This window comes from Fukomys damarensis, unplaced genomic scaffold, assembly GCF_012274545.1.
Source record: "Fukomys damarensis isolate Sample0158 unplaced genomic scaffold, DMR_v1.0_HiC HiC_scaffold_39, whole genome shotgun sequence".
Lineage (NCBI taxonomy): Eukaryota > Metazoa > Chordata > Mammalia > Rodentia > Bathyergidae > Fukomys > Fukomys damarensis.
Genome location: NW_022900951.1, coordinates 11,125,646 through 11,153,194, shown reverse-complemented (window position 1 = coordinate 11,153,194; position 27,549 = coordinate 11,125,646).

The window sequence follows — 27,549 nt, the reverse complement described above, 5'->3', positions numbered from 1 at the left end:
ATGTGGAACATTCATTCATATATTTATTTGCTGCTTTGACTTGTTTGTCTGAGAAGTGTCAGTTCATTTCAGATGCCAATTTTTGAATCAGGTCTTTGTATTTGGGGGGCTTGCTTTCTTGGAGATCTTTATATATGCTAGATAATAGACCTTTGTCTGAGGAGCAGCTGGTAAAATTTTTTCCCACACTGTAGGTTATGTCTTAGCTCTGTTGGTGGTTTCTTTTGTAGTGCAGACACTTTTTAATAAGATGAGATCCCAGTTGTTGATATTTTGTTGTAATTCCTGTGCTATTGAGAATTTCCTCATAAAGTTTTTCCTATGCCAATATCTTTAAGTGTTCTACCTAACTTACCTTCCAGCAAGTTTAGAGTTTCTGTTTTAATATTTAGATATTTAATCCTTGTCAACTTAAGTTTAGTGCATGGTGAGACATATAAGTCTCATTTTAATCTTTTGTAGGTTGAAATCCAGTTTTTCCAACACCATTTATTAAACAGGCTATCTTTCCTCCACTGAGGAAGGTTGGCTCCTTTGTCAAAGATGAGGCAGTTGAGTACATCTGGAGGTGTTTCCTTATCTTCCAATCTATTCCATTGATTCTCAGTCTATTTGTTTGCCAGTACAATGCTGTTTTTAATCATAGTGGCTTTGTAGCATAGTTTAAAGTTGGGGACTGTAATACCCATGACATATCCTGTCATGTCTCTGTTGCCTAGAAAGGATTTGCTATTCTAGGTCTCTTCTGGTTCCAAATGAATTTTTTGTTTTCTTAAGTTCTGTGAAATACACAGTTGGAGTTTCAATTGGGATTGCATTGAATCTGTATAGCAGTTTTGGAGGTATGGCCATTTTCATTGTATTGTTTCTTCCTACCCAAGAGAAAGGAATGTCTTTTCATTTTCTTATATTCTCTTTGATCTCTTTTTTCAGAGTGCTGTAATTTTCAGTGTAGAAGTTTTTTGCTTCCTTCATTAGATTGATTCGTAGATATTTCATTTTTTAGATGTTATTGTGAGAGGAATTGTTTCCCTAATTTCTCTCTCAGTGAGTCTGTTATTTGTACAAGAAAGCTGTTGATTTTTGAGTGTTGATGTTGTATCCAGCAACTCTACTGAATCTGTCAGTTAAGTCTAGAAGTCTTTTGCTGTAATTTTTTGGGTCTTCTATAAAGAGTATCATATCATCAGCAAATAATGGCTATTTAACTTCTTCTTTCCTATCTTTATTGCTTTTATTTCTTTGTCTTGTCTAATTGCTGAGGCTAATGTTTCCAAAACTATATTGAATAGGAGTGGTGATAGTGGACATCCTTGTCATGTTCCTGATTTTAGTGTGGCTTTCAGTTTTTTACCATTTAGTATGATTTTGGCTGTTGGTTTTTCATAGATTGCCTTTATCAAGTTGGAATAAAGACTCTCTCTTCCAGTTTTCTGCAGTTTTTATTAGTAATGGGTGTTGAATTTTGTCGAATGCTTTTTCTGCATCTATTGAGATGATCATATGATTTTTTTTAGCTTTAATTGAGTTTATTGGTACATTTTAGGGATACAGTACAGTTACATTCATTGTTGGGATCTTGTACCTCTACATGACAGGTCTTGGTTCTCATTTCTCCCCTTTTCCCTGCCCTCCCTTCACCCCCTCCTCCCCTCCCCATCTGCACGCACTTTATTTCCATCTTTTCTTTATCTCACATTTTTTCTTTTCCCTTCCCCTATCCATCCCACCTTCCCTACACCTTTAGCCCCTTTCTTCCCATTTCACAATGTCAGTAATCTTATTAGGATCTTATGTATTATTGCAGTTTATTCACACCAGAGAAATTATTCTGTATTTACACATGTGTGACTTATTTATTTCACTTGGGAGTATATCTTCGATATGTATCCATTTTCCTATGAATGAATCTATTTTCTCATTCTTCATGTCTGAGTAATATTCCATTTTATAGAAAAACCACATCTTCTTTATCCAGTTTCCAAGTGGTGGGCAAATGGGCTGTTTCCAAGTTTTAGCTATTACAAACTGTGCCGCTATAAACATGCGTGTGCATACATCACTGTGATATGATTCTTTTAGTTCTTTTGGAAAGATACCCAGCAGAGGGATGGCTGGGTCAAATGGAACCTCCACTCCAAGCTCTTTGAGGTATCTCCATATTGATTTCCATAGTGGTTGCACCAGTCTGCAATCCCACCAACAATGCAGAAGGGTTCCTTTCTCCCCATAACCCCGCCAACATTTGTTATTGTGTGATTTCTTGATAGCCATTATCTGTGGGGTGAGGTGGAATCTCAGTGTTGTTTTCATCTGCATCTTTCAAATGACTAGTGATGTGGAACATTTTTTCATATATTTACTTACTGCTTTTACTTCTTTGTCTGAGAGATGTCTGTTCATTTCAGATGCCCATTTTTTAATTGGGTCTTTATATTTGTGGGGGCTGATTTTTTTGATTCATTATATATTCTAGATAATAGTCCTTTGTCTGAGGAGCAGCTGGTAAAAATTTTTTCCCACATTGTAGGTTGTGTCTTAGTTCTGCTGACGGTTTCTTTTGCAGTACAGAAGCTTTTTAATAAGATGAGATCCCAGTTGTTGATTCTTTCTGCTAGTTCCTGTGATACTGAGGATTTGTTCATAAAGTCTTTTCCTATGCCAATATCTTCCAGAGTTCTGCCTAACTTACCTTCCAACAAGTTTAATGTTTCTGTTTTAATATTTAGATCTTTAATCCACTTGGATTTTAATTTAGTGCATGGTGAAAGATAAGGGTCCATTTTTAATCTGTGGCAGGTTGAAATCCAGTTTTTCCAACACCATTTATTAAACAGGCTATCTTTCCTCCACTGAGGATGGTCAGCTCCTTTGTCAAAGATGAGGTGGCTGAGTATATCTGGATTTGTTTTTGTGTCTTCCAGTCTGTTCCACTGATACTCAGGTCTGTTTCTTTGCCAGTACCATGCTGTTTTTATCACAGTGGCTTTGTAGTATAGTTTCAGATTGGGAATTGTTATACCCGCTGCCATGTGTCTGTTGCCTAGGATGGCTTTTGCTATTCTAGGTCTCTTATGGTTCCAAATGAATTTTTGGATTGTCTAGTTCTTTGAAATATAGTGTTGGAATTTCAATTGGCATTGAATTGAATCTGTAGAGCAGTTTTGGTAGTATGGCCATTTTCACTATGTTGATTCTTCCTACCCAGGAGCAGGGGATATCTTTCCATTTTTTTTATACTCTCTTCAATTTCTTTTTTCAGAGCGCTAGAGTTTTCAGTGTAGAGATCTTTTGTTTCTTTTGTTAGATTGATTCCTAGATACTTCATTTTTTTGGATGCTATTGTAAAAGGAGTTTTTTCCCTTATTTCTCTCTCAGTGAGTCTGTTATTTGTGTATAAGAAGGTTATTGATTTTTGGGTGTTCACCTTGTATCCAGCTGCTCTACTGAATCTGCCAATTGAGTCTAGAAGTCTTTTGGTGGAGTTTTTTGGGTCTTCAATGTAGAGTATCATATCATCAGCAAATAATGACAGTTTTACTTCTTCCTTTCCTATCTTTATTGCTTTAATTTCTTTCTCTTGTCTAATTTCTGTGGCTAATGTTTCCAGAACTACATCGAAGAGGGGCGGTGATAGTGGGCATTCTTGTCTTCTTCCTGATTTTTCAGTTTTTGGCCATTTAATATGATGTTGGCTATTGGTCTTTCATAGATAGCCTTTATTAAGTTGAGTTATAGTCCATCTATTCCAATTTTTTGCAGGGTTTTTATCATGAATTGGTGTTGAATTTTATCAGATGCTTTTTCTGCATCTATTGAGAGGATCACATGATTTTTTCCTTGACTATGTTAATATAACATATTACATTTATTGACTTTAGTATGTTGAACCACCCTTGCATCCCTGGAATAAATCCGACTTGGTCAGGATATATGATCTTCTTGATGATCCTCCAGAATAGTATCTTATTAAGGATTTTTGCATCTATATTCATTAAGGAGATTGGCCTGCATTTCTCTTTTTTAGTTGCATCTTTCCTTGGTTTGGGAATCAAAGTGATACTTGCTTCCAGGAATGAATTCAGAAATATAGCTTCCCTTTCAATTTCATTGAAAAGTTTGAAGAGTAATGGCAGTAGTTGTTCTCCAAATGTCTTGTAAAATTCAGCATTGAATCCATCAGGGCCTGGGCTTTTCTTTGTTGGTAAATTTTTAATTACATTTTCAATTTCACTGACTGTAATTGGGGTGTTTAAAATATGTTTATCTTCTTTGTTTAACTTTGGTATTTCATAATATCTAAAAATCTGTTCTTCTGTTTTCCATTTTATTGGAGTACAGGTTCTCAAATTAGGTATTAATGATCCTCTGGATTTCTTTTGGATCTGTTGTGACTTCGCCTTTTTCATTCCTGATTGCATGGATCTGAGCATCTTTCCTTTTTTTGATAAGATTAGCTAAGGGTTTGCCAATTTTATTTATTCTTTGAGAAAACCAGCTCTTTTTTTCATTTATTTTTTGTATCGTTTTCTTAGTTTCCATTGCATTGATTTCTGCTCGGATCTTTATAGTTTCCTCTCTTGTTTGAGCTTTGGGTTTTTCTTGCTCTTGTTTTTCTAGGAGTCTAAGATTCATCATTAGGTTGTTTATTTGAGCTTGCTCTGTTTTCCTAGTATGGACATTCAGCATTACGAATTTTCCCCGTAGAACTGCTTTCATTGTGTCCCACAGATTCCTGTATGTTGTATTGGCATTTTCATTTATTTATAAAAACTGTAATTTCTTCTTTAATTTCCTCTGTAATCCATTGATTGTTCAGGAGAGTGTTGTTCAGTTTCCTTGTGAAGTTTGCTTGTGAAGTTCCTACAGTTTCTTGTGCTATTGATCTCCAGCTTGATTGCACTATGATCTGATAATATACAGGGGATGACTTCAATGCTTTTGCATTTATTTAGACCTGTTCTGTGAGCCAATATGTGGTCTATTTTGGAGAATGATCTATGTGCAGCCGAAAAGAATTTATATTCTGATTTTGTGGGGTAGAATACTCTGTAGACATCTATTAAGTCCATGTGTTCCATAGCTTGGTTCAGTTCTATTATTTCATTGTTGATTTTCTGCCTAGCTGATCTGTCAGTTTGTGATAGTGGGGTATTACATCCCCCACTAAAATTTTATTAGTGCTTATTTGGTTTTTCATGTTACTTAATATTTGTTTTATATAGTTGGGGGCACTTATATTTGGTGCATATATGTTTATGATTACCATCTCTTCCTCTTGAATTGTTCCCTTTACAAGGATGTAGTGGCCTTCTTTGTCTCTCTTAATGAGTTTTGGTTTGAAATTTACTTTGTCTGCGAATAAGATTGCTACCTGTGCTTTTTTCTTGGATCCTGACATGTGGAAAATTGTTTTCCATCCTTTCACTTTCAGTCTTTGGGCTTCCTTTTGCACTAGGTGTTTCTTGTATACAACATATTGTTGGATTTTGCTTCTTAAGCCATTCTGCCAGTGTATTTATCTTGATTGGTTAATTGAGGCCATTAACATTGATGGTTATAACTGATATGTTCTGACTTATTATTGTCATGTTTTTGTCCTTTTGTTGACTCTTTTTACTTTTTCTCCCTTCTCCTTTTAGTTTCTTGCCTTGCCTATTTGATTTGGTCTGTTGGTCCTCATGGTATTGTGATCTTCATTGTCCTTTTCTAGGATCTTGTTTAGAATTCCTTGTAGTGCTGGTTTGATGTTCATGAAGTTTCTCAGGTGTTCTCTGTCGTGGAAGTATCTTATTTCCCCATCTATTTTGAAAGAGAGTTTTGCAGGATACATCAGTCTAGGTTCGAGGTTGTTTTCTTTTACGACTTGAAATACCTCACTCCAGGCTCTCCTTGACCTAAGTGTTTGTGTTGAAAAGTCTGCTGTGATTCTAATGGGCTTTCCTTTGCATGTGATTTGTGTCTTTTCTCTTACTGTTTGTAGTATTTTGTTCTTCTGTTGGATTTCTGGGATCTTGATTATTATATATCTAGGTGTAGATTTTTTTTTTATCGTGGTTAGTTGGAGTTCTATATGCCTCACTTATCTGTATGTCTAATTCTTCCCGTCTGTTTGGGAAGTTTTCTGTCATTAATTCTGTGAAGAGGTTTTTAAAGTCATCTGTGTTTTCTCCTGCTCTTTCATGGAGTCTTATGTTATTTTTCTTTGCATCATCTAGAAGTTGTTGGATCAATTTGTCATGATCCCTTACTGTTTTGGAGAAACCTCTTTTTTCAAGGTCACTGACTGAGATCCTATCTTCTATATCTGAAATTCTATCCTCGCAATATTTTATTCTGTTGCATACACTTTCAATAGAGTTTTTAATCTGGATATCTTTTTGAATCTGTTTTATTTATTCCATTTCTTTCCTCTGTTGGGCATTCATTGTTTCCATTTCTTTCTTATGCTGAGTCTTCATGGCTTCTATCATGGTCTTGAGCTCATCTATTTTTTTGTAAGTTTCTGTTCTAGAGTCTCAGATCATGACTTCCATTTTGCTCATCATCTCTATGGTCAACTGGGAAATTATTTCTGATTTGAATTTTTCTACAGCCTGATTGATCTGTTTTATTACCTCCTCTGCTATGGGTCCAGGGTGTCCTGCTAGTTCACTATCATACTTTTCATCCTCATTTGCCCTACTGTTTGCCATCGGTGAACTGGAAGTCTGTCTTTGTTTCTTGCTTGTGTTCTCATTTTTATTTTTGTTGTTGGGGTGTCCTTGGTTTAATTTCTGGGTCATTGCTTAAGTCTTCCTGATATAGTTGCGTTTAACTTTGAGTTTCTTATAACTCACAGACATCCTCATTTTCATAATATTGGAGAAAACAAATCATTAAATCAATCACAATCCTTTATCCCAATTGATACATTCAGCAGCCCAGTAGGATCAAGCACAGCTTGCCAATTGACCACTTGTGGTAGTCATTCATCTATAACCTTTAAACAAGGTGAATTAAATTAATATCAAGAAGCAGCCAAAAATATGTTTGCAGTGAATACGCTTTTCAGTATAGCATCTTTACCATTTAGGATGGGGGTTAGACTGAGTTAGGAAGAGAGGAGTAGATAAGTGAAAGAATTGGAGAAGGTTTGAAGTGAGGCCAGAGGACGTAGAATGACCATACTATCTTCACCAAAGTATTAAGTTCAAAGGGGATAGACAGAGTGCAGGAATAAGGACAAGAATATATCCCCTTAACAGTAACAGGGGCTCACCTTCCCTTGAAGCTACGGAGCCATGAGTGAGGTAAAATGACAGGAGAAAAGAACATAAAGAAAAAAAGAAAAAAATAATAAAAGAAGTCTGAGTTAGGGCAGGAATAGGAATAAAAAGGGAGATGAGGGATAATATGGTGGAGCAAGAGACTGAGTTGGAGAGAGAGGACAGAAAAAAGAAAGTAATTTTAGGGTGGAATGAGGAAAAGAAAAAAAAAAGAAAAAAAGAATTTGAAGGGCCTCTTTCTGACTCTGTCTCTATTGTCATATTATACCACGTGTACAGCCATGTGCAGAACCGAATCCCCTGATCTCAGCTAGCCAATGGCAGGTTCCCGCGATTCAGACTGACCTCAGTCCACAAGGCCTAAATTGAGTTTCCCAACCTGCAGGGTTGAACTCCACTCAGTTGTATTACAGGTTGCCCATCCCCTTTCTTTAAAGATGTTCAAAATTGGGAGCTCAGAAAAATACCCTTCATGACCACCTATGCCTCTGCAGAGTGGGTCCAAGGACTGGCCTATTCAGGAGGTTTGAGAACGGGGGTGGGGGAGCAGGTCATGGGGGCGTTTCAAGGGCACGCAGCTACCTTCCTTACTGGATCTGGTGGTGTGCAGTCGGGGAGGTCGTGCACTTGCTGGATGGGCCTGAGCAGGCGGCTGGAGAGACCTCCTCCGGGGTCCTTGCTTCCTTAATGGATCTGGTGGCATGCAGTTGGGGAGGTCGTGCACCTGCCGCAATCATATGATTTTTGTCATTCACTCTCTTAATATAGTGTATTACATTTATTAATTTATGTATGTTGAATGACCCTTGCATCCTGGAATAAATCTGACTTGGTAAAGGTGTATGACCTTCTTGATGATGCTCTATATTTTGTTTGCCAGTATCTTATTAAGAATTTTTGCATCTATGTTCATTAGGGAGATTAGCTTATGATGCTCTTATTTGGTTGGATCCTTCCCTGGTTTTGGAATCAAAGTAACACTTACTTCCAGGAATGAATTTGGGAGTATGTCTTCCCTTTCAGTTCCATTGAAATGTTTAAAACGTAGTGGCAATAGTTTTCTCTAAATTTTTTGTAGAATTCAGTAGCAAAGCAATCAGGACCTGGGCTTTTTTTTTGGTTGGTAAATTTTTAATTACGTTTTAAATTTCAGTGATTGGGGTGTTTAGAATATTTTTATCTTCTTTGATCAACTCTGATAATTCATATGTATCTAGACATCTGTCCATTTCTTCTGTGTTTTCCATTTTATTACAGTACAGGTTCTCGAAATAGATAGTGATGATCCTCTGGATTTCTGCTGCATCTGTTGTGATTTCACCTTTTTCATTCCCAATTGTTTGGATTTGAGTCTTTCCCTTCCTTTTCTTGATACAGTTGGCTAAGAGTTTATCAGTTTCATTTATTCTTTTGAAAAATGCACTGTTAAATTTATTGATTTTTTTTTGCATTGTTCTCTTAGTTTCCATTCCATTGATTCTGTTCTGATCTTTACAATTTCCTCCCTTGTATGAGCTTTGAGTTTTTCTTGCTCTTCTTTTTCTAGGAGCCTCAGATTCATCATTAGGTTATTTGAGCTTGCTCTTTTTCTTAGTGTGGTCATTCACTGCTATGAAATTTCCATGTAGAACTGCTTTCATTATGTCCTATAGATTCTTGTATGTTGCATTTGCATTTTCATTTATTTGTAAAAACTGCCTAATTTCTTTTATTTCCTCTGTGACCCTTTGATTGTTCAGGAGAGTGTTGTTGAACTTCCATATGTTTGTGAAGTTCCTGCAGTTTCTTATGCTATTGATCCCCAGTTTACTTGTACTATGGTCTAATACTGTACAGGGGATAACTTAAATTCCTTTGCATTTACTGTAGCATGTCCTATGAGCTAGTATGTGGTCTATTTTGGAGAATAACCCATGTGCAGCCAAAAAGAATGTAAATTCTGATTTTCTAGGGGGGAACACTCTGTAGATATTTATAATGTCCATTTGTTCAAAAGGTTGGTTCAGTTCTAGTATTTCGTTGTTGATTTTTTGTCTAGATGTCCTGTCAATTTGTGATAGTGGGGTATTGAGGTCCCCCAGCACAACTGTATTAGTGCTTATTTGATTGTTTATGTCCCTTAATATTTGTTTTGTATAGTTGGGGGCATTAGTACTTGGTGCATATATATTCATGATTGTCATCTCTTCCTCGTGGATTGTTCCCTTTATAAGGATGTAGTGACCTTCTTTGTCTCTCTTAGTTTTTGTTTGAAATTTACTTTGTCTATAAGTAAGATAGCTATCCCTGGTTTTTTCATGGTTCCTTTCGCATGGAGAACTGTTTTCCATCCTTTTACTTTTAGTCTATGAGTTTCTTTTTGAACTATATGTATTTCTTTTATACAGCATATTGTTGTATTTTGCTTCTTAATCCATTCTGCCATTATATTTCTTTTGATTGGTGAATTGAAGCCATTGACATTGATGGTTATAACTGATATATATTGACTTATCGTAGTCACGTTATTTTCCTGTTGTTGGCTCTTTTTTAGGTTTTTTTCCCCCTGAACTTTTAATTTCATGCCTTCCCTAATGGATTTGCTCTGTAGGGCCTCATGGATTCGTGACCTTTATTTTTTTTTGTAGGATATTGTTTATAATTATTTGGAGTGTAGTTTGGTATTAATGTTTTTCAGGTGTTCTTTGTCATCGAAATATGTTATATCCATGTCAGTTTTGGGATATAGTTTTGTAGGGTACATCAGTTTAGAGGTTGTTTTCTTGAAATACCTCACTCCAGTTTCTCCTTGACTTGTGGATTTGTGTTGAAAAGTCTGCTGTGATTCTAATGGGCTTTACTTTGCATGTGATTTGTTTCTTTACTCTAACTGCTTGTAGTATTTTGTTCTTCTCTTAGGTTTCCAGGATCTTGATTATTATATATCAAGGGGTGGGGATTTAGCTCAGTGGTGCTGCTGCCTGCCTTGCAAGTGCAAGGTTCCTAGTGTGCTCCCTGGTACAAAATAAGTGAATAAAATTTAAAAAGATTATTATATGTCTAGGTGTAGATTTTTTTTCATCATGGCTAATTGGAGTCCTACATAACTTGTTTATTTGTATATCAAATTCTTTTGCTCTTTTCGGGAAGTTTTCTGCCATTAATTCTCTGAACAGTTTTTTTCTCTCTCATTGAATTTATTGGTACATTTTAGGTATATAGTACAGTTACATTCATCATTGGGATCTTGTACCTTTACATGACAGGTTTTGGTCCTCATTTTTTCCCCTTGTCACTGCCCTCCTTTCACCCCCTCCTCCCCTCCCCATTCACAAACACTTTATTTCCATCTTTTCATTTTCTCATATACTTTTCCCTTATTATATTTCCCTACCCTTCCCACTTTCCCTACACTTTTAGCCCTTTTGTTCCTATTTCACATTGTCAATTATATCATTAGGATCTTATGTACTATTATAGTTTTTCATACCAGACAAACTATTCAGTATTTACACAGGTGAACAGTTTTTTTTAATGTCATTTGTACTTTATCTGCTTTTTCTTGAACTCCTATTAGTCTTATATTAGTCTTCTTTGAGTCATCTTGGAACTTTTGGAACTATTTTTCATAGTCCTTTACTGTATTTAAGAAATCTCTCTTTTCAAGGTCACTGACCACCATGCTGTCTTCCATATCTGATATTCTATCTTCATATTGTCTCAGTTTGTTGAGTATACTTCCAATAGAGTTTTTTAAGTCCTGCATATCTGTTTGAATCTATTGTGATGATTCCATTTCTTTCATATGTTTGGCATTCATGGTTTCCATTTCATTCCTTTGCTGGGCATTCATGGCTTCTATCATGGTCCTGAAGTAATGTATTTTTTTAATGTGTTTCTGTTCTAGAATCTTTAAACATGTCTTTCATTCTGCTCACCATCTACATAGCTATCTGGGAAATTATTTCTATTTTGAATTTTTCTAGAGCCTCATTCATCTGATTTGTTATTTCCTGTGCTATTAGTTCAGGGTGTCCTGGGGGTTGATTGTCAGACTTTTCCACCTAGTTTCCCCTAGGATTTGCCTTTGGTGAACTGGAAGTCTGTGTTTGTGCCTTGCTTAAATGTTTTCTTGTTTCTATTTTTGATTTTTTTATTGTCCTTGCCTTAATTCCTGGGTTATACTTTGCTCTTCTAGGTATGGCTGGCCTTTAGGTTTTGAGTCTCTAATATCTTGGAGACTCTTTCATTTTCATAATACAAAGAAGGACAACTGATTAGATCAATCACAACACCTTAGTCCAAGTGATAACATTTAGCAACACAATCGCATTAAGCAGTTTAGAAAATGACAATTTGTGGTATTTATTAATCTATCACTTTAACCATATGAATTAAATCAAAATTGTGGACCATCCCCAAATATGTTTACTTTTCAATATAGCAACTTTACCCTTCAGGATAAGGATGTAGAGGAGTGGGGAAGAGAGGGATAGATAAGTAGAAGGATAGGGGAAGGTTAGAAGTGAGGTCAGAGGAAACAGGAAGTTCATGAAAACTCTAGGAATTGTTTGAAGAGAAGAGGAAAAGACAGAGTGAAAGAACAAAGAGAAGACTAGAACAGCCTAATAGAATTAGGGAAGCTAGAAACTGTACTCACTTTTACTTTTTATTTTTTGGAAACCAATGACAATCTAGAGAAGGAAAAAGAGATAAGGAAAGAAAAAGAAAGAAGAAATCCAAATTAGGGTAGGTACACCAACAAAAAGGAAGATGAAGAACAATGTGGGAGAATGAGAAATTAAATGTGAAAGAGAAAGAAAAGAGAAAAAAAGAAAGAAAAATCAAAGAATTTGAAAAGAGAGTAGAAAAATAAAAATTAAAAATAAGAGGAAAAGAGAAAAATAATAATTTTTAAAAGAAAAAATTAAAATGAAGAGCCTTCTTCAGGGTATGTCTCTGCTGTTACAATAGACAACGTGGGGAGCAGTGTGCACATCTAAGTGAATTAGTCTCAGCAAACCAGAAGCATACCCATGAGATTCAGGCTGATTTCCGGCTACAAGGCCCTGGTTGAGCTCCTGGTCCTCCTGTAGGGTTGAACTCTATAAGGTTCTACTGCAGGTTCCACGTGCCCTTCCCCTGAGGATAGTCTAGGCTCTGATGGGAGGTGGTGATCCCTGCAACTTACCAAGGTGGTCTGGTGTGCCTTTAATGCAGAGATTCTCTTCATTTTTCCAGGCTCCAGTGTTCATCAAGAAGCCAGAGATGCCCTCTTTCTGTTGTTCATTTCTGTTCTATCTTCTTGAGCTCAGTAAAATGGCCTTTATGACACCCTGTGCCTCTGTGGTGTGGATCCAGGTACTGGCTTAACCAGGAGGCCAGAGTTGGGGGGTGGAGCACTGAGGTGATGCTGCGGGGTCTCCTGTGCAGCTCTACTCTTCACCTAGTCTGTGCTACTTGGAAGGCCTGCAGTGCTGCGGGTGGGGGAGAAGCCTAGATCCACAGGCTCTGGCATTCCTCACTCGTCTGCACTCTCAACTATTCTTTTAACACTGTTTCCTGACTCATTTATTCTGAGTTGCCCTGTCCCACGCTACTTAGACAATATTGACTGAATTGAAAGAAATGAGAGCAGGGGAATATTTGGTAGTAAGAAAATCTGCAAGAACAGTAGCCTCTTTTAACTGTGGGAGATATGTTCTAAGATCTCCAGTAGATGCTGGAACTGTGGATGGTATTGGTGTATATATTTTTTGTACTTCTCCTTCTTACCAAAGTACTTTTACACACTGTGGCTGTAAATTTTTCCATTTGGAGTGTGCAGTGAAAATAGCACTAGTTTCTTTTCCATTACCCATATTTTTATGGATAGAAGATTCATTCTCACTTCAGATTTTAGTAACATCAGCATATCTTCTTTTTATTCCCTTAATAAGTCAAGAACATTCACCTTTTCTCTTTATACCTTTTCTTTTGTATATCCAAATTAGTAGCATCATTACTCTTGAACTTTGAGGCCATTATTAATTAAAAGAAGAGTTTCTTGAATACAAGGAATATAATATGTTAATGTCCAACAGTTCATCTGAAACTGAGAAGGTTTCTAAGTGACTAATGAGCAGGTAGCCTATGCAAATATTAAGTGAAGTGATGATTTGTGTTCTGGATGGGAAGGAGTGAGATAATTCTCCATTTTATCACACTACTAAGAGTGCCACACAGTTTAAAACTTATGATCTGTTTGTTTCTGACCCTCCATTTAATATTTTTGGACAGTGTATGGACATGTGTAACCAAAACCACAGAAAGCAAAAGGGCAGATTACAGAGGACTACTATATAGAAAAAGATAGGAAGACTGCAAGCAGGGAAGTAAAAGAAACAATCCATCAAAATGAAAGAGAAATAGAAAGTTAGAATTATAGTACTAAAATAAAGAGATTGGGTTAGAGAAATGGAAACAACCTAGTGGAAGTAGAAAAGGGATTAAAAAGAAAATGTTATTTACAAACAATAAAAGCTATAGCTAGGGCTTTCAGAATTTGACCTTTAGCTACATAAGGCAATATATATTAGAACATTTATGCTTCTTTTCTCCTGTATACCATAGGATAGTTTTTCTCCATTCCCAGGTAATAAAGAAATTTAGCCATTTTCTTCCTCTAGTGTATTCAAGATTTAAACATGTTATCTTTCAAATTTTTTTTATTACTATATATGTTTGCAGCATCAAAGTTTAACCTTTAAATCATGTATCAATTTGGAGTTGATTTTGCTGCACTGTAGATCACCAAGCCAACTTCATCATTTCCAAAGAGCTATTGTTCTAGTCACTTTCTTATTGCTGAAGCACAATACTGGAAACCCACAAATTAGCTTCCCCTGCTTTTTTGGGGGGTTCTTGTCTCATGGAGAAATGTTTTCCATCCTTTTACTCTCAGCCTATGAATTTCTTTGTGGATTAAGTGGGTTCCGTGTATACAGCATACTGTTAGACTTTGCTTCTTAAGGTATTCTACCAGCCTGTTTCTTTTATTTGGTGAATTGAGGCCATTAACATTGATGGTTATAACTGTTACATGTTGGCTTTTCTTTGTCATGTTATTTTCCTGTTGTTTGTTCTCTTATGTTTTTTACTTTTCCCTCTCTCCCTTTAATTTCTTGCCTTGGCTGGTATATTTGCCCTGTTGGACCTTATGGAATTGTGGTCTTCATTTTGTTTTTCCAGAATATTGTTTAGAAGTGTTTGGAGTGCCGGTATGGTGTTTATGAAATTTCTCAGGTGTTCTTTGTCATGGAAGTATCTTTTTTCCCCATCCATTTAAAAAGATAGTTTTGCAGGATACATCAGTCTAGGTTGGAGATTGTTTGCTTTTAGGGCTTGAAATGCCTCACTCCAGTCTCTCCTTGACTTGCGGGTTTGTGTTGAAAAGTCTGCTGTGATTCTGTTGCGCTTTCCTTTGCATGTAATTTGTTTCTTTTCTCTAACTTCTTGTAGGATTTTGTTTTTCTGTTGGGTTTCCGGGATCTTGATTGTTATATGTCTATGTGTAGATTATTTTTTATCATGGCTAGTTGGAGTCTTATATGCCTCAGTTATCTGAATGTCAGATTCTTCCCCTCTATTTGGAAGTTTTCTGTCATTATTTCTGTGAACAGCTTTTTAAGTCATTTGTATTTTCTCCTGCTACTGCATGGATTGCTATCAGTCTCATATTATTATTCTTTGCATCATCTAAAAGTTGTTGGATTGATTTCTCATGGTCCCTTCCTGTTTTTAAGATATCTGTTTTCATGGTCACTGACCACAATCCCATCTTCTATATCTGAAATTCTATCTTCACATTCAATCATCCTGCTGTGAATGCTTTCTATAGAGTTTTTAATCTCCTGGATATCTGTTTGAATCTGCTTCATAGATTCCATTTCTTTCCTATGTTGGGCATTCATAGTTTCCATTTCTTTACTGTGCTGGGCATTCATGGTTTCCATCATGGTCCTGAGCTCGTCTATTTTTTAACGAGTTTCTGTTCTAGAATCTCTAACCGTGTCTTTCATTCTGCTCATCATCTCTGTGGTTATTTTGGAAATTATTTCTGTTTTGAATTTTTCTAGAGCCTCATTTATCTGTTTTTTTATTTCCTGTGCTATCGGTTCAGGGTGACTGTCAGAAGGTTGACTGTTAGAATTTTTCACCTCATTTCCCCCAGAGTTAACCTCTGGTGGGGTGTAAGTCTGTTTGTTTCTTGTTTAAATGCTTTCTCATTTCTATTTTTGTCATTGGTAAAGTCCTTGGTTTAATTCCTGGGTTAATACTTAAATCTTCCAGATATAGATGGTCTTTAGGTTTTGAGTCCCTAATGTAAACTCATTTCATTTTACCAGAGAGAACAACTGATTATATCAATCACAACACCTTAGCCCAAGTGATACAATCAGCAACACAATAGCATCAAGCACAGTTTAGAAAATGACAATTTGTGGTAGTTATTAATCTATCACCTTTAATTGCGTGAATTAAATAAAAATTGAGGACCAGCCCCAAATATCTTTATAGTGAATAAACTCTTCAATATAGCATCCTGAAGGGTAACTTCAGAATGGGAATTTAGAAGGAGTTGGGGAGAGAGGGATAGATAGATGGGATACAGAAAGGTTAGAAGTGAGGTCAGAGGACACAGGAAGTTCACAGAAACTCTAGGGAGCTGTTGAAGAGAAGACAAAACAAAATATACCCAAAACAGAATAAACTAACAGCAGAACGGAGGCTAGAGACTGTAATCACTTTCTTTTTTGTTTGTTTGTTTGTTTGCTTTTTTTAAAATGTAATCACTTTCTTTTAAAACTAATGGCAATTGAGAGAAGGAAAAAGAGAAGAAAGAAAATAAAATAGAATTAGAATAGGAACTGAAGCAAAAAGGGAGAGTAATGGAGATCAAGGTGGGAGAGAGAGAGAGAGAGAGAGAGAGGGAGGGAGGGAGAGGGAGAGAGAAAGGGAAAGAAAAGAATATAAGAAAAGGAAGATTTAAAAAAGGGACAAATTTGAGAAAAGAAAAAGATAAAATATTTTAAGTGATTAATGATAAGAGAAAAAGTATTACTTTGAAAATAAAAAATACAAATAGAAATAGAGGGCCTCCTTCAGTGTATGTCTCTCTTGATATAATAGACATCATGAGCAGGAGTGTGCAGGTCTAAGATAATTAGTCTCAGCAAGCCAGCAGTTGTACCCTGAGGTTCAGGGTGATTTCTGGCTGCAAGGCATAAGTTGAGATCTCTGCACTCCTGCTGGGTTGAACTCTGCAAAGTTCTACTGCAACTTCCAGCTGTATTTCCCCTGAAGTTAGACCAAATTCCGATATGAGGTCCTGGTCCCTCCGACTTACCAACTATGGTGGTGTGGTGTGCCTTTATCATAGATTTTCTTCAGTTTTCCATTGGGCTTCAATTTTCATGTAGGAGCCTCAAAGAGGCCTTCTTTCTCTTGTTTGTGGGGAGGAAGGGGACACAAATACCACTATACTGGCTCCTGCACTGCTGGACTCCTCTGTGGCACTGGGCCAATGGGGCATGCCTACCAGAGTGTTGCACAGTGGCTGGGCTCTGGAAACCCACAAAGTAAAGGAAGAATGTTTAGTATGGCTGACGGTAAAGGTTTCATTCCATAGTCAGCTATCTCCAAGGCAAGGCAGCATGGCAGAGAGGCATAGCAAAAGAAAAGCTGCTCAAATCAAGGCAGGTTGGAAGCAGAGATAAGTCAAGGGAGGAACAGGGTAGGGAGATAGACCCTTCCAGGCTATATCCTCAGTGACCCGCCCCCTTCTACCAGGCTGCAACATCACATTTAGCTATAAACTCATCAGTGAATGGATCCACTGATGAGTATTTTTCCACAGTGAATCAATCACCTCCCCAAAGCTCCATCTAGGGGTGCATGAGATTTTGGAGGAACATATAGAGATATATGCTGTTTTTTAAAAAATCTCAGCTTGGATTATGTGATTGCTTAGCATGTATGAGTCCCTAGATTCATGGCCTAGTATCACAAAAACATATTTTTTAAAGTAAAGAGCTCAACTTTGTAAAGCAGGTATGAGATATTCCTTCTATCACGTGCTAAATTTATGCATGTATTTCTATACTATTTTTTTGGACTATTCAATTAAATTTGTATTTCTTGTTGAGAACCAGTTGTATATTTTAAAATTGTTGTGCCATTATAAAGATGTTTCAATATATACAAGTATTTGTCATTCTTCATTCCTTTTTTATTTTTCAGGCTTTTGCCTAGTTATTCTTATCTCTTCTAATTTAAATTTACAATTAGCTTTCCTAGTTCTAGACAGAAAATATTGACATTTTGGGGTCTCATTAAATATATAAAACATAATTTAAAATTTTAATGGCTACTTGACATTTTTTCATACTGATGTCTGCTAATTTATTTAGCCATTATTCTATTTTTGAATATTTAAGCTGTAGGAATTTATTGTTTTGTCAGATCTTTATTTCCTCTTCTTCTTTTTCCTAATTGCTCCTTTCTCAATCTAATCCCATAATTTGAGTACGAGCAGTGAAACACAGAACTTAGCCATCTCCTGGTAGTTGGTTCAGTGACTGCATTATAAATTAGGCCAGGCCCACCAGATTCTTCCCCTGGGACATCTGAATTGGGAATTTCACAGAGTGCAGAGGTGTGAGGTGTTGAGACCCCAGTTTTAAGTAAGATGGTTTCACTTCATGGAGGACACAGCAGGGAAGAAGAATGCTGACACCTACAGAGTTTCCAAGTGACATATTTTAGTTGTCTCTAACTGTAATCTCCTTTTTGCTGGTTATGAGAGCCATGCAATCCATTTTTCTAAAATTAATTTTAATTGAAGGAGTACTTAACAATATAAAAGATCCCTTTATCTCATTCTTTCCTTGCCCTTGTTTAGATGTGAGATTCTCATTGAACATCCTGTTGTAATGTGTGATTATGGTTTTTTTCTTTTATTTTCTTTGTTCTCTTTTTTGGCAGGGGAGCGATGAGGATTGAACCCAGGGCTTTGTGCATAATAAGCAGGTGCTCTACACTGAAATACATCCTAAGCCTGCAGTCAGGACCTTTTAAATCTGCACCTCCCTGTATTCCTCCTAGCACCTGCATGTCAGCCACACTGCTTTATTACTACATCTTAGCTTTGTTTGCTTTTGATACCTTTATAAAAACTCCTAGATCCTCTCAGGTTCTGATTACTATAGAACTGCTGTGACACAACACCATTTACAAGAAGTGTGTTCAGAGCCTTCACAGAGCCTTCACAGGCTCTTGTCATTACTACCATGAAATGTTCGTTTAGACTTGCTTCCAAGCTGTGCTTTTGGTTGAGGAATGCATGCATCCTCATGCCAGCTCTTCAATAATTACTAAAGTCTTTTGCTTTCACTTGATTGCTATTTTCACAAACACACCAAATGTCTTTACAAATTGCTTGCTATATGCTATACTAGATTTTAAAAAGTGAAGGTGAATTAATGAAAACATGTATGACTAGCTACCATAGTTCCACAAAGTAATCTAATGATACATTCTTTAGCTAACCCAGAGTGTTGCAACAACTTGCTCTTCAAATGTTTGACTCAAGAAAATTATCTAGCACTCGATTTTCATAAAGCTCTGATTTTAAGCTTATATGGCAAGAGTTTTGCTTCACTGTATTTCTATGAGTATTATTTACTCAAAAATTTTATGGATTTTGAGGGAAAGATACACACTTGATCCATTCCCTTTATCACTTCCACATGTACTAAGTGAATAGCTGAATGAATTTCTTATACACACTAGTTTTTCCCAAAACATATGGGCCATTGAAACACTCAATGAAATTTTGTTGAATAGAGAGATAAATATATGAATATATGAATTTATTTAGAATGAATAGAGTGTAGAACTGATCAATGAACTAAATGTTTTCAAAGTAGAAATTCCTGAATACCAGAGAATTATAGTAATCTGATTTGTCAGTACAACAAACAGTCTATTTATGGTCATTTGGAGCAGGCTTTCCCCACTTTGACAGTAATGATACTTGGGACCAGATAATTCTTTGAAGTGTGGATCATCCTGTGCACTGGAAGATGTTTAACAGCAGCCTTAGTGTAGAACCACTAGTTGCCAGTAGAACTTACCCTCACTTGTGACAACCAAAAATGTTTCTAGACATTTGCAAATGTCCTGGGGATGGGGGAGCAAAACAGCCCCAGCTGCTCTTAAGGTCCTTTAGTTCCTAATTTCTTCTCTTCTCTCCAGCTACATGTTTAATAATATGTAAATCATTTTTAGACATCTTTCCATTTCTCCAGCAGCACAGTGGACACTGCTTGATCTCTCGATTGTGTAATGTGCATTTACCATTTCTGTCTATGCTTGAGGAACTGCAGGACCTTCTATTTACAATAGTCATCACTTGTCTGTCATCAGCATTTTCAGACTGAATCAAGCTGTCAGGGTTTGTTATGTTGAAGCTGCTGTTGCTAACTTCAGGAAGAAAGAATGACAAAAAGTTCAATCAAATAGATACTGAGGCATTTCATTAATAAACGATAAAATTAGCTATCATTTTTTTTTGAGACAGGGTCTCACTATGTAGTTGAAACTGACCTGGAACTCACTATGTAGCCCAGGCTGGTCTCTAACTCACAGCGATCCTCGTGCCTCATCCTCCCAAATTCTGGGATTATGGGCATGCACCACCACGTCTAGCTAATTAGCTATCATTTTTAAGCTAACTTCTTCAACTAGAGAAGTTCAGTTTGCTTCTCAAATGATGAGACTATCCTTGATTATTGCGTCATAAAAAAGCAGGTTGGTTGGCCAATGGGTAGACAATTACCTATTGTATTAGTTCTCTCTTACTTTGTAACAAATTACTATATTCCTAAAACTCAGCAGTTTTAAATAATAAACATATATATTAATCTCAGTTTCTCAGGGGAAGAAATTTGAAAGCAGTTTGTCTAATAGGTTATGGTGTAGAATCTCTCATGAAGTTGCATTTAAGATGTCAGCTGAAGCCACAGATGGATGATTTGACTGAAACTGAACTGAGGAGCCTGGGTCACTCACTCTTCATGGCTGTTGGCAGACAGACTTATTAGATTTCTGAAAGCACGTGCAAAAGCAAAACTCCAAATGCCCATTTATATTTGAGTTTCAGATGAACAATGACTAAGTTTGTAGTATAGGTACATCCCATGCAATATTTTGGACATGCTTATACTAAACTGTTTTATCATTGATTATCAGAAATTCAAATTGGGCTGGCATTCTTTTCCTTAAATCTAGCAACCTTATTGGCGGTAGACCCCAGAATTTCTTGCTGCACGGGCCTCTCCAAAGGGCTGTTTTAAAGTCCTCATGGCATGGTGGCCAGCTTCCCTGAGAACAAGTAACAATTAGGTGGAAACTGCATTTTTTTACTGATCTAGTTGCAGAAATTTATTTCACAACTTCTGCCATATTCTGTTGGTCACATAGAACAACCCTTATAGAGTGCCATGGGATTAGACAAAGGTGTGATCACTGGGTATCATTTTGGATGCTGGGTCCTGTACCCATGTTGTAAAGCTTTAGAGTTTCTGAGAAAATCATCCCCAATTTTTGAATATTATTCTTCTGTACTAGACAAAATTTTAAGATAACTGATAGTGAGTTATGACTTTACTGTCCCTTTGTTTGTGAGAAGAACCTGTGACTTGCTTCTAGCCAATAGTATACAACAATGGTGATGAAATGTGACTACCGTGTTTTATATTATATGGCAAAAGTGATGGGGTGTCATTTTCACAATTATTTTGCATTATGTAGCAGTCCTTCTTTGTTGAGTAAGGCAAAAAGCTCTTCCTGACTGGCCTTGAAGAAGCTGCCATGTTGAGAAGCCTGCAGGTGGACCTGCAATAAGGAATTTAGGCAGACTCTAGGAGTATAGAATGGCCCTCAGCTGACAGACAGCCAAGAAGCAGGGATTTAAGTCCTACAGTGGCAAATAACTGAATTTCATGATTAGCCACAACCTTGTGAGCTTGAGAGAGAACGCTGAACCTTTTGTAAGGAATACAGCCTTATCAGCACCTTGATTGCAGCCCTGGGAGACTCTGAAATGGAGGACCCAGCTGATCTGTACCTGCCTGGACTTGTGATACATAGAAACTGTAAAAGAATAAATTAATGTTGCATTAAAATGCTAAATTTGTAGTTGTTTTTGCATAGCAATAGATAACTAGTGCACCCTCCTATCTTTTGCAATTCAAGATATTGGAGATGACATTCCACCTTTGGGGTGATTATTATAAGTCTTCTTCCTTTCCCATGCCCTCTATTGAACTTTATACACTTTCATGGTGTGCCTGAAAAGATACATTAAAGTCACTTTGCCAAACTTGTTTCAACAAGTAGTTATATTAAATGCAGAGTGTTGCTAACATAGGAACACAACAGGAGACTTTGAGCACACAGCATGATAAGCTAAAATAGTCTAAGAAGTCAGGAAAGGGCTAGAAGAAAAAGAACTAGCTAGGCAAGATGTGATATGGAGTTTGAAAGGCAGATAATTATTTAAAAATATAAATTATTATGATGTGACATACAGAAAACTATCTAAATCCTAAGTGTGCAGGTTGACAAATTTTCACAAAACAAACACTCTTATAAACATAATCACATAAGAAGTAGAGTATTAGCTAGTAACTGCCTCCCCAAACCTGTCCTGTATCATATTCCAGATAGTAACCCTCCTTCTGTCTCTCCAAGGATAGGCCTGTCATGATTTCTAACAGCATAGTTTGTACACTGTACACATAGTGTGTGTATGTGTGTGTGTGTATATATAATGCATGTACAAATTATATCTTTATATTTTCTATACTTGGAATAATATAGTATATGCTCTTTGGTTTAGCTTTCCCTTCCCAGTATTATGTTTGTGAGATTAATTCCTGTTGTTGCATATAGTTATAGTGGCTTTTGTCTCGTGGCTATATGATATTTCCATTTTAGAAGATACCACACTTGTTCATGTTACTGTGGATGACCTGGGTTGTTTCCCATTTGATGCTATTATATATAATGGTATTATGTACATCCTTGTGCATGATTTTGTTGAACAGCTATGTATTTGTAATAGATAACTAGAAGGAGAATTGGGTCATCAGATAAAAAGTCATTGGACTTCTGAAGTCAGGGAGGAGGGTCATATAACATAGTTTATAGGGAGCTGAACCATCTAGTGATGACCTACCTTCCCAAGCTCAATTTAGACCATTTTCTGAAGTACACGTGTTCATAAGAGACAACATGTTAGGCTAGTGTTTACATTCTCACTCCCCTGCAAGCATTAGATTTTATCCTAAGGAACCAGAAAAGGGTTAAAGTGAAAGATGAAACTTTATTTAAAATATATCTTCTTGGTTATATTGTTTTTCTCATTGAATTTATTGGTACATTTTAGGTATACAGTACAGTTACATTCATCATTGGGCTCTTGTACCTTTTACATGACAGGTATTGATTATCATTTTCCCCTTGTCCCTGCCCTCGTTTTACCCCCTCCTCCTTTTCCTATTTGCAAATACTTTTTTTCCATTTTTTCACTTTCTCATAGTTTTTCTTTTCCCTTATTTCCTTTCCCCTACCCCTCCCACTTTCCCTAACACCTTTAGCCCTTTTTTTCCTATTTCACGTTGTTAATTATACCATTATGATCTTATGTACCATTATAGTTTTTCACACCATAGAAACTATTCGGTATTTACACATGTGTGACTTATTTCACTTAAGAGTATATCCTCAATATCAATTTTCCTATGAATGACTCTAATTTCTCATTCTTTATGGCTGACTAGTATTCCATTTTATAGAAAAACCACATCTATTTTTTTAGGTACTGGGGATTGAATGCAGGACCTTGCGCTTGCGAGGCAGGTGGTGGCAGCACTGAGCTACATACCCAGCTCTTCTTGGTTATATTTTAAAGAGAGAATTGAAAGCAATCAAACCTGCCAAAGGGAGACAAATTGACTACTATCAAAATAGCTATAAATCACAAAAATATTTGAACTTTTCAGGGTTTATTAAGTCTGGTATTGATGTTTTTTTATGAATCACTGTCTCTTCCGGGATTAGAGGATTTAGCTGCTATTTCACAGAATTCTCATTTTCTTTTACTGGCTACCATGCACACATGTGGTAATTTTGCCCTCTGAAAATACTTCTGTAAAGAAAATGGGAAAAACATGAGGGCCACTGTCTGAATGCGAGCCTTTAACCATAGTGATATGGTTAGCTTGAAGAGAACCTTAATCCTTAGTAACAGCAATGCAGATTCGTACTTGAGCAAACAGGTCTTCCTTGGGTTGCTCCTGTTAGAACAGTGGTCAATGTACTCTCTCCCATACACTGAGAGAATTCCATCTACAGTGGGCCTCTCTCTGCCCATATTCTTGCTAGACTTTCTTCCACTGACCCGTGCTTCCAAGCAATTTCATCATGCTTTCTTTATTCATCTCTGGCCAAACTTAATCATCATACCTACATCATGTACACCTGTACAGTGCCTTCTTCATCACTTTTTTGTTTTTTAAATTTTAATAATTATTTTATTCTCATTGAGTTTATTGGTAATTTTTAAGTATATAGTACAGTTACATTCATCACTGGGATCTTGTCCCTTTGATCCCAGTGACAGGTCTTGGTTCTCATTTTTTCCCCATAGCCTTGCCCTGCCTTCACCCCTCTGCCTTCCCCTATTTACAAATACTTTGTTTCCACGTTTTCCTTTTCTTATATTTTTTTCTTTTCCCTTATTTCCTTTCTCCTACCCTTTCCACTTGCCCCACACCCTCAGCCCTTATCTTCCCATTTCACATTGTCACTTATACAATTTGGATCTTATTTACACTTTTAGTTTTTCACACTTTTAGTTTTTCACACACTTTTAGTTTTACACATGTGTGTCTTATTTATTTCAATTAAAAGTATAGTCACAATATGCATCCACTTCCCTATGAATGACTCTAGTTTCTCATGTTTCATGGCTAAGAAATACTAAATTTACAGAAAAATGACATCTTCTTTATCCAGTCTCCAACTGATGGGCAATTGAGCTGTTTCTGAGTTTTAGCTATTATAAACTGTGCTGCTATAAACATGTGTGTGCATATATCACTGTGATATGATTCTTTTAATTCTTTTGGAAAGATACTCAGCAGAGGGATAGCTGGTTCAAATGGAACCTCTAATCCAAGTTCTTTGAGGTATCTCCATTTTGATTACCATAGTGGTTGCACCAGTCTGCACTCCCACCAACAGTGGAGAAGGATTCCTTTCTCCCCACAGCCCCGCCAACGTTTGTTATTGGTTGATTTCTTGATAGCAGCCATTCTTTCTGGGATGAGGTGGAATCTCAGTGTTGTTTTCATCTGCAGCTCTTGAATGACCAGTGATGTGGAACATTTTTTCATATATTTACTTGATGCTTTCAGTTCTTTGTCTGAGAAATGTCTGTACATTTCAGATGCCCATTTTTGAATCGGGTTTTTATATTGGGGGGCTGATTTTTTTGAGTTCTTTATATATTCCAGATAGTACTACTTTGTCTGAGGAGCAGCTGGTAAAATTTTTCCCACATTGTAAGTTGTCTCTTAGCTCTGTTGGTGGTTTCTTTTGCAGTGCGGAAGCTGTTTAAATAAGATGAGATCCCAGTTGTTAATTCTTTCTGCTAGTTCCCGTGCTACTGAGGATTTGTTCATAAATACTTTTCCTATGCCAATGTCTTCAAGAGTTCTGCCTAACTTATCTTCCAGCAAGTTTAGTGTTTCTTTTTTAATATTTACATATTTAATCCAGTTGGATTTTAGTTTAGTGCATGGTGAAAGATAAGTGTCTAGTTTTAATCTTTGGCAAGTTGAAACCCAGTATTTCCAACACCGTTTATTAAAAAGGCTATATCATTCCTCTACTGAGGATGGTTGTCAAAGATGATGTAGCTGAGTACATCTGGAGTTTCTCAGTGTTGTTTTACTATGCATTTCACGAATGGCCAGTGATGTTGAACATGTTTTCATGTATTTGTTGGCCGTTTGTATTTCTTCATCTAAGGAGTTTCTGTGCATTTCAGATACTCATTTTTAATTGAGTCTTTAAATTATGGGGGTTTAATTTTTTGAGGTTTTTTTTTATATATTCTAGATATTAGACCTTTGCCTGAGGAGTAGCTAACAAAAACTTCTCCTCATTCTGTAGGTTTTCTCTTCACTCTGTTAGTGCTGTCCTTTGCTGTGCAGTAGCTTTTTTATTTGATGTGACCCCCATTTATTCATTGTTGGTATTATGCAACTAAAGTTTTGTTCAGAAACTCTTTGCCTACGCCTGTCTTAGTTTTACATATTTTGTCTTCAGCAGATTTTTTCTGTTCTAATATTTATATCTTTGATCCATTTTGATTTTAGTTTAGTGCAAGGTGAGAGATAAAGGTCTAAGTTCAACTCTCTGCATGTGAATAGCCAATTTTCCCAGCATCATTAGTTAAAGAGGATATATTTCCTTCAGTGAAGGGATTTTTACCCCTCTGTCAAAAATAACATAACTAAGGGTGCCTGAAATTGTTTCTGTGTCTTCTATTCTGTTCCACTGAACCATGACTTTATTTTTTTCTCAATACCATGCTGTTTTTTTTTCATTGTGGTTTTGTTGTATAATTTGAAGTTCAGCTTTTTGATACCCTTTTCCTTGCCCTTGTTGCCAAAATTAATTTTGGTATTCTACATCTCTTCTGCTTCCTTATGAATTTAGGATTGCTTTCTTAAATTCTGTAAGGAATGTTATTAAAATTTTTTGGGGGATTGCATTAAATCCATATTAAAACTATAGTTTAGGAAGCATGGCTATTTTGACTATGTTTGTTCTACATATCAAGAATAGGAGGGCTGGGGATTTAGCTCAGCGGTTCAGTGGCTTGCCTTGCAAGAGCAAAGACCTGAGTTCAATCCCTGGTACCAAAAAAAAAAAAAAAAAAAGAATAGAGAATATCTTTCCATTTTCTGATATCCTCTTGGGTCTCCTTTTTCAGAGTACTATAGTTTTCACTGTAGAGGTATTTTACTTTCTTGGTTAGGTCAATTCCTAAGTATTTCATTTTTTTGTGATGCTATGGTGAAGGGTATTGTTTTCCTAATTTCCCTCTCAGTGAGTTTGTTATTGATGCGCAGGAACAGTATTGATTTTTGAGTGTTGAAATTGTATGCTGATACAATGCTCTACTTGGATATTCTAGAAGTCTTTTGATGGAGTTTTTGGGGTTTTCCATGTAGAATATCATATCATCAGCAAATAATGATACTTCTTCCTTCCCTATGCATATCCCTTTTATTGTTTCACGTGTCTTAACCAACTACCTAATGTTTCTTAACTAATTAGCTAATGTTTTGAAAACTATATTAAACAGATGTGGTGATAGACGATGTTTTTTGTCTTGTTCCAATTTTAGAGTGAAAGCTTACAGCTTCTTTCCATTTAGTATGATGTTGACAGTTGATTTTTCATAGATGGCTTTTATCAGGTTGAGATAAAGACTTTCTATTCCTATTTACTTCAGGGCTTTCTTTTTTTCTGGTATTGGGGATCAAACTCGGGACCTTGTACTTGCAAGGCAGGCATGGTGCCACAGATCTAAATCCCAGGCCCATTCAATTTTTTAAAAATATGAATGGATGTTGAATTTTGCCAAATGCTTTTTCTTCATCTATTGAGGTGATCATATGGTTTTTGTCCTTTATGTGATGTATTTCATTTATTAATTTGCATATGTTGAACCACCCTTACTTCCTTGGAATGAATCCTACTTGGTCATAATGTATGATCTTTTTTATGATTTGTCACATTTTATTTTCCAGTATCTTATTGAGAATTTTTGCATCTGTGTTCATTAAAAAGATTGGCCTGTAATATTGCCTCTCTCTCTCTCTCTCTCTCTCTCTCTCTCTCTCTCTCTCTGGTAAGGTCCTTTTCTGGTTTTGGAGTCAAAGTTATGTTTGTTTCCAGTAGTGACTTTAAAACTACTGCTTTCCTTTCAAGTATATTAAAGAGTTGGAGGTTACTGGCAATAGATCTTCTGTTAATTTATTACAGAATTCAACAGAGAATCATTGGGGACATGGATTTTTCTTAGTTGGTAGGTTTTTTTATTCTTCAATTTCACTGACTGGAATTGGCTTATTCAGGATTTTTCAGGGAGGGGAGGAAGGAGGGCAGGAAAGGGAGA